At 36.9% G+C, this 13,756-nt stretch overlaps 1 long non-coding RNA gene across 5 annotated transcripts in view; it reads left to right on the top strand.

Moving 5' to 3' along the window:
• The window catches only part of LOC129049568 (uncharacterized), a 60,325-nt gene that overhangs the window by 7,435 nt on the left and 39,134 nt on the right, over positions 1 to 13,756 (top strand). For all 5 annotated transcript variants that reach the window (XR_008512770.2, XR_008512772.2, XR_010136805.1 and 2 more), the window contains exon 3: positions 7,379 to 7,542. This is a non-coding gene — a long non-coding RNA (uncharacterized LOC129049568). The remainder of the gene's footprint in view (positions 1 to 7,378; positions 7,543 to 13,756) is intronic.

Genomic DNA, 13,756 nt, shown 5'->3' with positions numbered 1-13,756 from the left:
CTCAAAAGATGACATTTATGCAGCCAACAGACATATGAAAAAATGCTCATCATCACTGGTCATTAGAGAAGTGCAAATCAAAACCACAATGAGATACGATCTCACACCAGTAAGAATGGTGATCATTAAAAACTCAAGAAACAACAGATGCTGGAGAGGATGTGGAGAAATAGGAACGCTTTTACATGTTGGTGGGAGTGTAAATTAGTTCAACCATTGTCAAAGACAGAGTGGTGATTCCTCAAGGATCTAGAACTAGAAATGCCATTTGACCCAGTGATCCCATTACTGAGTATATACCCAAAAGAGTATAAATCATGCTACTATAAAGACACATGCACACATATGTTTATTGTGGCACTATTTGCAATAGCGAAGACTTGGAACCAACCCACATGTCCATCAGTGATAGACTGGATTAAGAAAATATGGCACATATACACCATGGAATACTATGCAGCCATAAAAAAGATGAGTTCATGTCCTTTGCAGGGACATGGATGAAGCTGGAAACCATCATTCTAAGCAAACTATCACAAGGACAGAAAACCAAACACTACATGTTCTCACTCATAGGTGGGAATTGAACAATGAGAACACATGGACACAGGGCAGGGAACATCATACACTGAGGCCTGTCAGGGGGTGGGGGGCTGGGGGAGGGATAGCATTAGGAGAAATACTTAATATAGATGACAAGTTGATGGGTGCAGCAAACCACCACGGCACATGTATACCTATGTAACAAACCTGCACATTGCGCACATGTACCATAGAACTTAAAATGTAATAAAAAAAGCATAAATGTTACAAAACAACATGCACACACGCACACACACACACACACACACACTCAAATACCGCACAGGTAATAGAAAATCAAAATTAATTATTTTGTCTAAATGGGACAGATGATGTGGCTCCCTGTAGTTCCTGTAAGTTCTTTAGAACTCAATTGTCTAGAAAAGAAAGAAAATGCATGTTTTCTTAGAACCATAAAACTTTAGCCTTTATTTACCCTATAACTTTGAGATCACCCACCCCAACAGCTTAATTTTGAAGAGATGGAAACTGAGGCTTAGAGAGGTAAATGCAGCCTCAGAGTGATATCTAGGAAGCAACTATACCTCATTTCCAGCTTGATTCAAATGTGGTAACTAATAAAACAATCCAAAATAGTCCATTGACCGTTCCTACCTCATCCAACTAGAAATAGCCTTCTCAAACAGCACTAATAAAAATCAAAATTATAGAACTCAAACACATTATGAACTCAACATGTCAAAAATGTTTTTGGAAGAAACATTGCAGGCATTGTATTGTCACCAAAAAGGATAAATTCTAATATAGTTGTGAATCCTCTCAGGGGTTGATGCTTTAAAACAAGTAAAACATCAACTTTTGAAAGTACAGTAAAAGTGTCCTCCACAAATAATCATTGAAAATACAATAGGTACCTAACATTAGTTGTATGTATTCAAGCTTAAAAACCAAAGAATCCCAACTCCACACATACATTTCCATTTATACAAGGTTGGGATAAAAGAGAACCTAAACACGTAAAGTATGTGGGAGCCTACCTCGCTTAGTCCAGCCTCCAAATTTTGACCATGGGACTTTACCATGATTCCTGAAACAATACAACTACACTGTCCAATGTAGTAGCCACTAGCCACATATGACCACTTAAATATAAATATTAAAATATTAAACATTCAGTTCTTCAGTCATACTGGCCACATTTCAAGTGCTCAGTTACCACATGTGTCTAGTGGTTACCATATGGGATAGAGCAAATATAGAACATTTGCATCACCACAGAAAGTTTATTGGACATCATTGCTCAAGCAAATATTCTCTTATTATTCACCTTGCATTATTCTCCTTCCAGCTGGGCTCACACCTGTAATGCCAGCACTTTAGGAGGCTGAGGCAAGAGGATCACTTGAGCTTAGGAGTTAGAGGTTGTGGTGAGCTATGATCAGGCCACTGCACTCCAGCCTAGGTAACAGAGCAAGACCCAGAGATCAGCCTCAGCAACAAAGTGAAGCCTCTGTCTCTACAAAAATAAATGAATAAAAAAATTAGCCAGGTGCAGTGGTGTGTACCTGTAGTCCCATCTGCTTGGGAGCTCAAGGCAGGAGGATCCCTTGAGCCCAGGAGTTAGAGGCTGCAGTGAGCTATGATCACGTCACTGCACCCCAGCCAAGGTAACAGAGCAAGACCTTGTCTCAAAAACAACAACAATAAAACATCTCCTGCCTTCACTTCCTGAATTATCCAAATAATTTTGTAATAGCCATGGTCCCAACTCTGCTGTATATTAGCAAGGTGACCCTGGATAAGTCACTTAACCTGCTGAGCTGGTTTGCTCATCTTTAATGTCAGAATATTAATTCCATCCCTATCTGTCAGGTTGTTGTGAAGCTCAACATATATTTGTATATAACCATACAAATATAAAGGCTTATAATTCCTAGAGGCACTTTTCCTTTATTTCATTTTCCAGTGGCTCTCAAAGAAGAAAAAAGAAAAAATTTAAAATATTTTGCACTTAAAATGTGGAGTAAAAATTGTAATTCAGGGAGGGTGGAGACTATCTAATAGAACAGACAAGTCAATTAGGTCTCCCAACTTGGCTCCATATTTTTTCTAGGCTATGTGTCTGGACTTCTACCTTACATAATGACTCGTCACAAAATTCGTAATAGATTCCAGTGTGTGTAACCATAGAAAATATGTCGCTAGTTGTTTATCCAGAGTGAAACTATTATATGTTTGTTGATCATAATATGGCAATAATAGCTAACATTTATTGAATACTGCTAGCATTTTGCTAAGTCTTCATATGTATCAAGTCACAACTTCATATGTATCAACTCACAACAAACATATAGAATAAGTACTATTACCATTTCACATATCAGGAAACTGAGTCTTAAGAGTCTTAAGAAATTTTAACAAAGGTCACAAACAACTAGAGAAGGGATATTTGCTGGCTTTTTTTTTACTTTAAAAACTTTTTATCAAAATATACACCAATACAGGAAAGTATACACCTTGTGTATACTTTTATATACTTGTACACCTTGATGATTTTCCATCAGCTCAATAAACCCATGCAACCAGCACCCACATTAAGAGACAAAATATTTCCAGAACCTCAAAAGACCCCCGGCACACTTCTTGCCTCTACCTTTGTACAAAGGATAACCTTTATCTTGACTTTTAACACCATAAATTAGTTTCCACAGTTTTCTTAACTTTATGTACATAGAAGCATACTGTATGTATCCTTTTGAGTCTGATTCATTTTCTTCGTGTTTGCAAGATTTATTCATATTGTTGGGTGCAGTTGTAGTTTATTCATTTTTGTTGCTATATAGTATTTCACTGTGTGAATACGCTATTTATTTACCTGTTTTACTAAATAAATATGACTGGTAAGCATTTGAGTTGTTTCTGTTTGGGATCTTGCATTAGTTTCCTAGGGCTGCTGTTACACAGCACCACAAACCAAGTGGCTTAAGCAACAGAAATTTATTGTCTTATAGTTCTGGAGGCTAGAAGTTCAAGATCAAGGTGTCAGCAGGTTGATTCCTTTGAAGGGCTGTAAGGAAAAATGTGTTCCATGCCTCTCCCATACTTCCTGGTGGTTTGCTGGCAATCTTTGATATTCCTTGGTTTGTAAAATTATCACCCTGATCTCTGTCTTCATCTTGATATGGCATTTTCTCTGTGTACATTTCTATATCCAAATTTTCTCAATTTATAAGGTCGCCAGTATAGTGGATTAGGGACCCACACTTCTCCTGTATAGCTTCATCTTAACTAATAAAATCTACAACAACACCATTTCCAAACAAGATCACATTCTCAGGCCAGGACTTTAACATATGAATTTGGAGGGTGGAGGGGACACAGTTCAACCCATAAGACAGCTATTACGAACAATGCTGCTAAGAATACTCTTGTACATGCTGTGGTGAATATATGCACTGATTTCTGATGAGTATATTCCTACAAATGAATATAGTGTATGTATTCAGCTTTAGTAGATGCTGCCAAATGGTTTTCTAAAATGTTTATACCAATTTTTCCTCCCATCATCAATGTATGGGAATTCCAGGTAAGCCACAGCTTCACAAACATTTTGTATTGTCTCTGATTCTTATTTTAGGTATTCTGATGAGACTATAGTTGTATCTGGTTATTTTAATTTGGATTTTCCAATGACTGTTAAACTCCTCTTTATATGCTTCTTGACCATCTGGAGGTCATCTTTGCTGACCTATTTATTTGTCTATTTTTGTACTGAGTCTCCTACTTCTTTTCTTGGATTTGCAGCAACTCATTATTTTCCTGGAAATGGGTCCCGTGTTAGATATAGAAATGCAGATAGAGATATTGATGTCCCTTTTCATTCTTCTTGGCTTTACGAACCAGGCTCAGGCAAATGGTCAGATGTGGTAGATTTGCCTCACTTTCTGTTTCTTTCTCTATGCCTGTGTTGAAAATGCCCAAGGTAGAAGAGGAAAAATCATATTACAAAATAGGGAGAGGAGGAATAAATTGGTACAGAACTGTCCATCAACAGATGGGCTCTTTGAAATTTTGTTTTGTTTTGTTTTGTTTTGTTGGTTCTTTATTTGACCTTTAGTTTCAGGAAATGTGTTTGTCTATGTGAACATCCCAGTGACTATCCGTCTCTTTCTTTTGATGTTCCCTTCAGAACACCTTAGCAATTTTGCCTGCTCACCTCTTTTCTTTATAGCTTTTTATCTGGGCTTACTTCCTCTGCCTTCCAGCTCTGGCTGCAGAGGATTGGATGTTTCCACTTTCAATACCTAACATAAGACCTGCGTAGAATAAGGCCTCATTATTGATTTGTTGACAAAATTGGTTGAAGTTTCCCTTCCATTGCTATAAAGAAATAACCATAAGATGCTGTGTCATTTCTTAAGAATTTTTAATTTCAACAGAGAAATATTCCAGGAGGTTTTAAAAAAGTATCATACTTTGCAAATGAGGTTTAGAAAACTTCTAACAGTTCTCCATGAATTTTTCTCTGATTTTCTCTAAGTATAAGTAGAATTCTCAAAATTTTTCCCTGATTTTTCTCTAAATGAAAATAGGTCTGACCACTTAAATGGTACCTCATTAATGATCTCCTTTTGTTTATTATTACAGATAGTCTCTTGTGATCCTCAACCATGTGTTAGTTCTATAATGAGCTAGAACTCTACTGAAGAGACTTTATGGGTGACCGTTTTACTCTGATAAAATATAAATGACATAACATTTATGATTTTAACCATGTTTACATGTACGTTTTAGTGACATTAAGTACATTCACATTGTTATGCCACTGCAGCCACCACCATCACATCTCCAGAACTTTTTTATCATCCCAAACTGAAACTGTGTACCCATTAAACACTAGCTCCCCATTCCCATCTCCTTCCAACCTCTGGCAACCACCTTTCTACTTTCAGTCTTTATGACTTTCGCACTTCTAGGTACCTTATATAAGTGGAAGCAGGTAATATCTGTCCTTTTGTGTCTGGCTTACTTCATTTAGCATAATGTCCTCGAGGTTCTTCCATGTTGTAGTATATGTCAAAATGGTATTGCTTTTTGTTTGTAGTATGTGTCAGAATTTCATTCCATGTTGTAGTAAGTGTAAGAATTCTTTGGTTAAATAATATACATTTGCATTATATACCACATTTCCTTTATCCATTCATCCATGAATGAACATTGGGTTGTTTCTACTGAGTTATTTTATTTAATCTTCGTAACTACTGCCCTTGGCAGAGCTGAATTTTAAAGTTGCTTCTGTTACCCACATAGCAGCTGGCCCTGGCCAAGTTGAATTTTCGCTTTGTATCTTAATTTCCTCCTTGTAAAATGGAAGTGAAAATATCTACCTCACTGGACTGGAGTAAGGATTTAATAAAATAATGAGATACCTAGAATAAAGTCTGCAAATAGTAGGTATCCAACAACTGGCAGCTAGAAACATGACTCCTGTTGAGAGAAGACAATTCAAGTCAGTTCCATACATCTCAGGAGTCCAGACTAAGGTATGCAATGTGTCTCTTGCTTTATCAAAAGTCATCTTAGGTTGTACATATGTGGCATGTCCTGAAGATATTTTTAACTTGTAAAGTACTAAAATCAGTGAAGGAAGACAGGAATCATTTGTGAAACATGAACTTTTTCTTCTGCCCACAATCTATTTGCTAACCTCAGAAAGGTCAAGTCAAAAAGTTCAATTTAAGGAGTATTAATGATTTGTCTTTGGGGAGAACTGTTTTACTTTGTTTATCTGAAAAACAAAATCATATCTTTAAGAAATATAGACTTAATAACTCACTATAAATAAAAACATCTTCAGATTCAACTAAAACTAATCTAATTATCAGGGTAAGCATCTGGGGAAATAAAAGGCCAAATCTTTTCAGCTAGATTTTTTATGAACTTTTATAAAAATCTAGATTTAGATTGCCTCTAACTTAAAATATTACTATAACCATAAATACCTTTTAAATTATCTTCATAATTTTAATAACTGAAGTTTTATAATAAACACTTTTCTGATAAAAGAAATTTTGAACATACAAAAGGTAGACAACAGATTTATTTCAGGTCTTTTTTTCTAAGCATAGTTTTTTGAGGGGAGAGGGGAGATTAAACATAATGAATAATTCTCTATATTCAATTTTATGTCCTTTTTTCACTTAACTTTATAATATAATTACCTACATGGGATTTTTCCAAAGTGATGAGAAACTTCATGAACACATTTTTAACAAGTACTTAATCATTCTCTCTTAATCCTTCTCTAAGCAAATTATTTCAAGAGCAATAGTATAGCAAAGCAATTAAAAAAGGATTGAAACAAATTTCTGGGTTAAAATTCTGTCTTCCACCAGTTGCTAGCATAAACGTGGGGAAGTTACTATTTCTCTATTTCTCTGTTTCTTCGTTGAAAAATGAGAATGTTAATGGTATACCTAGCTTTTAGGGTTGGTATAGGGGTTAATATGTTAAAACATATAAAATGCTTAGAATAGTGCCTCACATATGGTAAGCATTCTATAAATGTTGACTTATTATCATTAGCTATTTAAAATCCTTGGTTTGATATGTAAATAATGAAATCTTAAAAGAAGGTAGATTAAAATGAACTAACTACACTTAAAATCTATATCATTATTGTTGTGGACTGAATTGTATCCCCTTAAAATTCATGTGTTGAAACCTTAACCCCTGAGTGACTGTATTTGAAGATAGGGCCTTTAAGCAAGGTAATTAAGTTTAAGTGAGGTCACAAGGATGGGGCGCTAATCTGATAAGATTGTTGTCTTTACAGGATAAGGAAGAGACATCATAGATCTCTCTTTCTGCATGCATGCACAGAAGAAAGTCCATATTAGGACACAGTGAAAAGATGGCCATCTACAAGCCAGGAAGAGAGGTCTTATCAGACACCAACGCTGATGGCACCTGGATCTTGTACTTCTAGCCTCCAGAACTGTAAGAAAATATATTTATGTTGCTTAAACCACCCAGTCTGTGGTGTTTTCTTATGGAAGCTCTTCAGACTAATACAGTTGTTTATAGACAACTTATTTATAATGCTTTTTCAGTTTAAGTTTTAACATCAAGAAAGTATTTGAAGTCAAGTAGTATAACTACTAATTCCTGATTTTTTCGTTTATGGACTTTTTTATTTTATTTTTCACTTGTCAAAGGGATGTATATCTTAACTGAAAAACATAATTTGTCAAGGCCAGGCATGGTGGCTCAAGCCTGTAATCCCAGCATTTTGGGAGGCCGAGGTGGGTGGATTACCTGAGGCTAGGGGTTTGAGACCAGCCTGACCAACATGGAGAAACCCCGTCTACTAAAAATACAAAATTAGCTGGGCGTGATGGTGCATGCCTGTAATCCCAGCTACTCAGGAGACTGAGGCAGGAGAATCGCTTGAACACGGGAGGTGGAGGTTGCAGTGAGCCGAGATAGTGCCATTGCACTACAGCCTGGGCAACAAGAGCAAAATTCCGTCTCAAAAAAACAAAAACAAACAAACAAACAAACAAAACATAATTTGTCAAATCTTCTAAAGAAAAGTGCTTAAACATATAAATGATAATCAGTAAATTTAAATGTTTATTTCCCAGTTGCATTAGCCACTCAACAGTTGTACTAGCCACTTTGTTGCACTGGTCAGTTCAATAGCCATATGTGATTAGTGGCTACCATATTAGACAGAACAGATATAGTACATTTCCATCATTGCAGGAAGTTCTATTGTACAGAGCTGTACTATGTCTGTAGCCAGAGAGTGGCATGCTTGGATTATGCATCATTTCAAGAGTAGTGTGTTATTGTCACAATTTTATGCAACTCATTATGCCATATTTAGACATTAAAAATTGTTTCTAGTTAGGCAAGGTGGTGCACACCAGCAGTCCCAGCTACCTGGGAGGCAGAGGCAGGAGGATTGTTTAAGCCCAGAGTTCAAGTCTATCCTGGGGATGGAAGGAAGGAAGGAAGAGAGGGAGAGACAGAGGGAGCGAAGAGGAAAAACTTGTTTCTAGTATGAGCCAAGCTTAATATCATTTGAGAATAATCAATCATCTGTGGTAAGAATAAAATACAAGTAAAGCAATATGTGAGTACAATATACAGGTCTTATTTTACATTTTTCTTTTCTGCATTAAGTGAAAAACAACTCTCAATATACTTACCAATGTAATCTTTTCGAATACTTAATAATTAAACAGATTTAATACAGCTTGTTTTAAAAAAAAAAGTCTTTAAAATTAAAAATTATAATTTGCCCCAGCTACTCAAGAGGCTGAGGCAGGAAAATCACTTGAACCCAGGAGGCAGAGCTTGCAGTGAGCCAAGATCACGCCACTGCACTCCAGCCTGGTCAACAGAGCGAGACTCCGTCTCAAAAAAAAAAATTATAATTTGCTCAGAAGTAGAGAGACCAGTATAATAAACCTTCATGAATCTATCACTCAGTTTCAATGATTATCAATTGATTACCAATCTTGTTTCATCTATAACCTCACTCTTCTCACCACCTACCCTCCACTGGATTGTTTTGAAGCAAATCTAAGACATGATATCATTTAGTCTGTAAATATTTTAGTATGTGTTATGGTCTGAATAGTTGTGCCTCCCCAAAATTCATATGTTGATATCCTAATGCCCAGTGTGATGATATTAGGAAATGAGACCTTTGGGAGGCGATTAGGTCTTGGCTGAGCTCTCATGAATGGGATTATTGCCCTTAAAAAGGGGCTCTAGACAGCTCTCTTGCTTTCTTTCTGCCATGTAATAATATAATGAAAAGTCTGGAACCAGGAAGAGTGCCCTCACCAGAACCCAACCATGCTGGCAGTCTGATTTTTGTATTTCAGCCTCCAGAACCGTGAGAAATAAATATCTGTTGTTTAAACAGGGGTCCCCAAACCCCAGGCCGCGGACTGGTGCTGGTCCACGGCCTGTTAGGAACTGAGCCACACAGCTTGAGGTGAGCGGGGGGCAAGCGAGCATTACCGCCTGAGCTCCATTAGATTCTCATAGGTGCGTGAACCCTATTGTGAACTGCACGTGCAAGGGATCTAGGTTCCACACTCCTTATGAGAATCTAATGCCTGGATGATCTGAGGTGGAACAGTTTCATCCCCAACCATCTCCTCACCCGCCACCGTCTGAAAACATTGTCTTCTACGAAACTGGTCCCTGGTGCCTGAAAGGTTGGAGACTGCTGGTTTAAACCATCTAGTCTATGGTACTTTGTTACACAGCCTAAACTAAGACAGCACGTACCGCTAAAATATAAGAACATTTTTAAACATAATCACAATATTCATTATCATAGCTTGAAAAAAAAGCCTAAACAGTAATTCTTAATATTATCAAATATATAGTCATTAAATGTGACCTTTTTTGAAAACGAAAACACTTAGTTTTTCTGACTTTACCACAAAATTTCAAGGTTGGGAAGTACCTGTGATTATGTCATCAATTTAAGGTCACTGATCATCTGATGTTAGAAACACTATAGATCTGGAACTTAAAAGTTGAAGGAAAAAAAAAAAGAAACACTATAGATCAGTATTCAGGAAATGAAAGCAGTATGTTTTATCTATCATTTGCCAACAACAACAAAATGCTTCAGAAGCAAACTAAAAAATTATCAGTAGAAACAAAAGTACTTTAAGCTATCCAATTAATCAATTTAGGTAAAATAATCCTAATAATAAAAACAAGTCACCCCTTCACACCCACTAGGATAACAACTGAAAAAAAAAAAAACAGAAAAATAACAAGTGTTAATGGGGATTTGGAGAAATTGGAACACTTGTGCATTGATGGTGGGAATGTAAAATGGTACAGCCATTGTGGAAAATAGTATGGCCATTTCTCAAAAACTAATATGGTAATAGAATTACCATGTAATCTAGCAATTTATTAATAACTTCTGGGTATATAAAACCCCCAAAAGTGAACACAGGGTCTAGAAGAGATATTTGTACATCCATGTTCATAGTAGCATTATTCAAAATAGCTAAAACATGAAAGAAAACTAAGTATCTTTTATGGATGAATGAATAAGCAAAATGTGGTATATACTTAGCACATTATTACTCAGAAGGAAATTCTGTCACATGCTACAAGATAGATGTATATTGAGGACATGATAAGTGAAATAATTCAATCGCAGACAAATGATTCCATCTATATGAAGTACTTAGAGTAGTCAAAATCATAGAGACAGAAAGTAGAAGGGTGGTTGCCAGGAGCTGTAGGGTTGGGAAAATGGAGGGTTATTATTTAATGGGTAGAGTTTCTGTTTTGCAAGATAAAAAGAGTTCTGGAGATGGATGGTGATGACAGTTGTACAATAATATGAATGTACCTAATACCACTGAACTGTACACTTAAAAACAGTTAAGATGGTAAATTTTATGTTATGTGTATTACCACAATAAAAAAAATTGGAGGGAAAGAAATAATACTATCCTATTTGCAAGAGAAGACAAATCTTGTGCATAAAGAGTGATACAAGATAGATTAATAAATATTTTGCACATGTGCTTGCAAATCCAACATACATACACCATACACAGGTGATCCCTGTATACCTTGAAGAAAGACAATATTATTTACATCATTTTTGCTTCAATATTGTATAATTTCTAGTTAATATAGAGATAATTATTAATAATAAAAATGATTGTGAAAACATGAAAGACTGATGATAAATGTCTGCACAGGTGGGAGGAAATATACTGTTTTACTCTGTTGAAATATCCTACTCCCAGGCCAGAAGTAAGAGCTGGACAATGGATTGTGAAACATTTGACCTATTTAGCACAGAGGCAAATAGACAAGGCATACTATCATTTGAATTGACGTTACTAGCTGGAGTTACTAGATGCATTAGAAAATTTTGTAGCCCAGTAACCAAACCAGCATGGTACTGATACCAAAACAGATATATAGACCAATGGAACAGAACAGAGACCTCAGAAATAACACTACACATCTACAACAATCTGATCTTTGACAAACCTTACAAAAACAAGCAATGGGGAAAAGATTCCCTATTTAATATATGGTGCTGGGAAAACTGGCTAGCCATATGCATAAAAATGAAACTGGACCCCTTCCTTACACCTTATACAAAAATTAACTCAAGATGGATTAAATGCTTCAATGTAAAACCTAAAACCATAAAAATCCTAGAAAAAAACCTAGACAATACCATTCAGGACAGAGGCATGGGCAAAGACTTCATGACTAAAATACCAAAAGCAATTGCAAAAAAAGCCAAAATTGACAAATCAGATCTAATTAAATTAAAGAGTTTCTGCACAGCGAAAGAAACTATCATCAGATGAACAGGCAACTTACAGAATGGGAGAAAAATTTTGCAATCTACCCCTTTGACAAAGGTCTAATATCCAGAATCTATAAGGAACTTAAACAAATTTACAAGAAAAAAAGCAAACAACCCCATCAAAAAGTGGATGAAGGATATGAACAGACACTTCTCAAAAGATGACATTTATGTGGCCAACAAACATATGAAGAAAGCTCATCATCACTGGTCATTAGAGAAATGCAAATCAAAACCACAATGAGATACCATCTCACACCAGTTAGAATGGCGATTATTAAAGTCAGGAAACAACAGATGCTGGAGAGGCTGTGGAGAAATAGGAATGCTTTTACACTGTTGGTGGGAGTGTAAATTAGTTCAACCATTGTGGAAGACAGTGTGGCGATTTCTCAAGGATCTAGAACCAGGAATACCATTTGACCCAGCCATCCCATTACTGGGTATATACCCAAAGGATTATAAACCATTCTACTATAAAGACACATACACACGTATGTTTATTGCAGCACTACTCATAATAGCAAAGACTTGGGACCAACCCAAATGTCCATCGATGATAGACTGGATAAAGAAAATGTGGTACATATATACCTTGGAATACTAAGCAGCCATTAAAAAGAATGAGTTCATGTCCTTTGCAGGGACATGGATGAAGCTGGATTTCAGCAAACTAACAAAGGAACAGAAAAACAAACACCACATGTTCTCACTCATAAGTGGGAGTTGAACAATGAGAACACATGGACACAGAGAGGGGAAGACCACACACCAAGGCCTGTCACGGGGTGGGGGGGCAAGGGGAGCGAGAGCATTAGGACAAATACCTAATGCATGTGGGACTTAAAACCTAGATGATGGGTTGATTGGTGCAGCAAACCACCATGCCACATGTATACCTATGTAACAAACCTGCACGTTTTGCACATGTATCCCAGAACTTAAAGTAAAATTTAAGGCCAGGCACAGTGGCTCACACCTGTAATCCCAGCACTTTGGGAGGCCAAGGTGGGTGGATCACAAGGTCAGGAGTTCAAGCCTAGCCTGGCCAAGATGGTGAAACCCCATCTCTACTAAAAATACAAAAATTAGCTGGGCCTGGTGGTAGGCACCTGTAATCTCAGCTACTCGGGAGGCTGAGCCAGAAAATTGCTTGAACCTGGGAGGCCAAGGTTGCAGTGAGCCGAGATTGTGCCACTGCACTCCAGCCTGGGCGACAGAGCTAGACACTCCCTCTTAAAAAAAAAAAAAAGGAAAATTTGGTAGCCATTGTAGGACTTTATAGGGAAGAGGAAGATAAAAGAAACGTGAGAGAGCCAAGGGTAAAAAACAAAACAAGAAACAGGTAAATACACTCCCAGTTGGTTTTAATGAGGTGTATATGTAAACCTGAGTTACTTTTTTTTTTTTTTTTTGAGACAGGGCCTCACTCTGTCGCCCAGGCTGGAGTGCAGTGGTGCGATCTTGCCTCACTGCAGCCTATGCCTCTCGGGTTCAAGCAATTCTCCTGCCTCAGTCTCCCAAGTAACTGGGATTACAGGCGCCCACCGCTGTGCCTGGATAGTTTTTGTTTTTTTAGTAAAAACAGGGTTTCACCATGTTGGCCAAACTGATCTCGAACTCCTGACCTCAGAAGATCCGCCTGCCTCAGCTTCCCAAAGTGCCGGGATTACAGGTGTGAACCACTGTGCCCAGCCCTGAATTACATTTTGTGTTTTAATTTTTTTTTAAATACCAGCATTTGTAAAATTGATTATATGAACTTTGAAATCCTGTCCACTTCTAAATGTATATCCTAAGTTTCAGTTGCCTTTAGAAATTTTA

The sequence above is a fragment of the Pongo abelii genome, chromosome 14 (genome assembly GCF_028885655.2).
Source record: "Pongo abelii isolate AG06213 chromosome 14, NHGRI_mPonAbe1-v2.0_pri, whole genome shotgun sequence".
NCBI lineage: Eukaryota > Metazoa > Chordata > Mammalia > Primates > Hominidae > Pongo > Pongo abelii.
The sequence above is the reverse complement of the archived record's forward strand: the minus strand, read 5'-3'. Positions and strand labels throughout refer to the sequence as shown.